Source organism: Schistocerca americana, chromosome 2, assembly GCF_021461395.2.
Source record: "Schistocerca americana isolate TAMUIC-IGC-003095 chromosome 2, iqSchAmer2.1, whole genome shotgun sequence".
Classification (NCBI taxonomy): domain Eukaryota; kingdom Metazoa; phylum Arthropoda; class Insecta; order Orthoptera; family Acrididae; genus Schistocerca; species Schistocerca americana.
Genome location: NC_060120.1, coordinates 1033222112 through 1033226110, shown reverse-complemented (window position 1 = coordinate 1033226110; position 3999 = coordinate 1033222112).

Genomic DNA, 3999 nt, shown 5'->3' with positions numbered 1-3999 from the left:
ATGCCTCTGCGTTGCATATACCACTTGTTAAATATTTCTGAAACATAAATAGTGCTACGACGACCTCCATGTATCAGTCACACATTGCGACAACTGTTGGAATCATCAAGATCCTTGGAACTGAAAGGAAAAATTTAGAACCCACAAGGAACAACTGCGAATAATGTGTTAGGAAGTATCATTTGCAGTGGCATATGTCATAAAAACGCGTGTTTAGGACGGTTGCGTAGGTCGTAAGTGCCGCAGAGAGCTCATTCGGAGAGGGAAGGAGGGCTGTAAGGGGAGGAGGAGGCCCACATTTGTCTAACGAGTATAGAAATGTTGAGATAGGTTCTTTATTTACAAAGTTAAAGGGACTTATTACATTCAAATGCCACAGCGAGGAAAAATTTTGTGGCTCACAATGCCTCTGCGTTGCATATACCACTTGTTAAATATTTCTGAAACATAAATAGTGCTACGACGACCTCCATGTATCAGTCACACATTGCGACAACTGTTGGAATCATCAAGATCCTTGGAACTGAAAGGAAAAATTTAGAACCCAGAAGGAACAACTGCGAATAATGTGTTAGGAATTATCATTTGCAGTGGCATATGTCATAAAAACGCGTGTTTAGGACGGTTGCGTAGGTCGTAAGTGCCTCAGGGAGCTCATTCGGAGAGGGAAGGAGGGCTGTAAGGGGAGGAGGAGGCCCACATTTGTCTAACGAGTATAGAAATGTTGAGATAGGTTCTTTATTTACAAAGTTAAAGGGACTTATTACATTCAAATGCCACAGCGAGGAAAAATTTTGTGGCTCACAATGCCTCAGCGTTGCATATACCACTTGTTACGTAAATATTTGTGAAACATAAATAGTGCTACGACGACCTCCATGTATCAGTCACACATTACGACAACTGTTGGAATCATCAAGATCCTTGGAACTGAAAGGAAAAATTTAGAACCCACAAGGAACAGCTGCGAATAATGTGTCAGGAAGTATCATTTGCAGTGGTATATGTCATATAAACGCGAGTTTAGGACGGTTGCGTAGGTCGTAAGTGCCGGAGAGAGCTCATTCGGAGAGGGAAGGAGGGCTGTAAGGGGAGGAGGAGGCCCACATTTGTCTAACGAGTATAGAAATGTTGAGATAGGTTCTTTATTTACAAAGTTAAAGGGACTTATTACATTCAAATGCCACAGGGAGGAAAAATTTTGTGGCTCACAATGCCTCTGCGTTGCATATACCACTTGTTAAATATTTCTGAAACATAAATAGTGCTACGACGACCTCCATGTATCAGTCACACATTGCGACAACTGTTGGAATCATCAAGATCCTTGGAACTGAAAGGAAAAATTTATAACCCACAAGGAACAACTGCGAATAATGTGTTAGGAAGTATCATTTGCAGTGACATATGTCTTAAAAACGCGTGTTTAGGACGGTTGCGTAGGTCGTAGGTGCCGCAGAGAGCTCATTCGGAGAGGGATGGAGGGCTGTAAGGTGAGGAGGAGGCCCACATTTGTCTAACGAGTATAGAAATGTTGAGATAGGTTCTTAATTTACAAAGTTAAACAGACTTATTACATTCAAATGCCACAGCGAGGAAAAATGTTGTGGCTCACAATGCCTCTGCGTTGCATATACCACTTGTTAAATATTTCTGAAACATAAATAGTGCTACGACGACCTCCATGTGTCAGTCACACATTGCGACAACTGTTGGAATCATCAAGATCCTTGGAACTGAAAGGAAAAATTTAGAACCCACAAGGAACAACTGCGAATAATGTGTTAGGAAGTATTGTTTGCAGTGGCATATGTCATAAAAACGCGTGTTTAGGACGGTTGCGTAGGTCGTAAGTGCCGCAGAGAGCTCATTCGGAGAAGGAATGAGGGCTGTAAGGGGAGGAGGAGGCCCACATTTGTCTAACGAGTATATAAATGTTGTGATAGGTTCTTTATAGACAAAGTGAAATTGACTTATTACATTCAAATGCCACAGCGAGGAAAGATGTTGTGGCTCACAATGCCTCTGCGTTGCATATACCACTTGTTAAATATTTCTGAAACATAAATAGTGCTACGACGACCTCCATGTATCAGTCACACATTGCGACAACTGTTGGAATCATCAAGATCCTTGGAACTGAAAGGAAAAATTTATAACCCATAAGGAACAACCGCGAATAATGTGTTAGGAAGTATCATTTGCAGTGGCATATGTCATAAAAACGCGTGTTTAGGACGGTTGCGTAGGTCGTAAGTGCTGCAGAGAGCTCATTCGGAGAGGGATGGAGGGCTGTAAGGTGAGGAAGAGGCCCACATTTGTCTAACGAGTATAGAAATGTTGAGATAGGTTCTTAATTTACAAAGTTAAACAGACTTATTACATTCAAATGCCTCAGCGAGGAAAAATGTTGTGGCTCACAATGCCTCTGCGTTGCATATACCACTTGTTAAATATTTCTGAAACATAAATAGTGCCACGACGACCTCCATGTATCAGTCACACATTGCGACAACTGTTGGAATCATCAAGATCCTTGGAACTGAAAGGAAGAATTTAGAACCCACACGGAACAACTGCGAATAATGTGTCAGGAAGTATCATTTGCAGAGGCATATGTCATAAAAACGCCTGTTTAGGACGGTTGCGTAGGTCGCAATTGCCGCAGAGAGCTCATTCGGAGAGGGTAGGAGGGCTGTAAGGGGAGGAGGAGGCCCACATTTGTCTAACGAGTATAGAAATGTTGAGATAGGTTCTTTATTTACAAAGTTAAAGGGACTTATTACATTCAAATGCCACAGCGAGAAAATATTTTGTGGCTCACAATGCCTCTACGTTGCATATACCACTTGTTAAATATTTCTGAAACATAAATAGGGCTACGACGACCTCCATGTATCAGTCACACATTGCGACAACTGTTGGAATCATCAAGATCCTTGGAACTGAAAGGAAAAATTTATGACCCACAAGGAACAACTGCGAATAATGTGTTAGGAAGTATCATCTGCAGAGTCATATGTCATAAAAACGCCTGTTTCTGACGGTTGCGTAGGTCGTAAGTGCCGCAGAGAGCTCATTCGGAGAGGGTAGGAGGGCTGTAAGGGGAGGAGGAGGCCAACATTTGTCTAACGAGTATAGAAATGTTGGGATAGGTTCTTTATTTACAAAGTTAGAGGGACTTATTACATTCAAATGCCACAGCGAGGAAAAATTTTGTGGCTCACAATGCCTCTGCGTTGCATATACCACTTGTTAAATATTTCTGAAACATAAATAGTGCTACGACGACCTCCATGTATCAGTCACACATTGCGACAACTGTTGGATTTATCAAGATCCTTGGAACTGATAGGAAAAATTTAGAACCCACAAGGAACAACTGCGAATAATGTGTTAGGAAGTATCATTTGCAGTGGCATATGTCATAAAAACGCGTGTTTAGGACGGTTGCGTAGGTCGTAAGTGCCGCAGAGAGCTCATTCGGAGAGTGAAGGAGGGCTGTAAGGGGAGGAGGAGGCCCACATTTGTCTAACGAGTATAGAAATGTTGAGATAGGTTCTTTATTTACAAAGTTAAAGGGACTTATTACATTCAAATGCCACAGCGATGAAAAATTTTGTGGCTCACAATGCCTCTGCGTTGCATATACCACTTGTTAAATATTTCTGAAACATAAATAGGGCTACGACGACCTCCATGTATCAGTCACACATTGCGACAACTGTTGGAATTATCAAGATCCTTGGAACTGAAAGGAAAAATTTATAACCCACAAGGAACAACTGCGAATAATGTGTTAGGAAGTATCATTTGCAGAGTCATATGTCATAAAAACGCTTGTTTAGGACGGTTGCGTAGGTCGTAAGTGCCGCAGAGAGCTCATTCGGAGAGGGTAGGAGGGCTGTAAGGGGAGGAGGAGGCCAACATTTGTCTAACGAGTATAGAAATGTTGAGATAGGTTCGTTATTTACAAAGTTAGAGGGACTTATTACATTC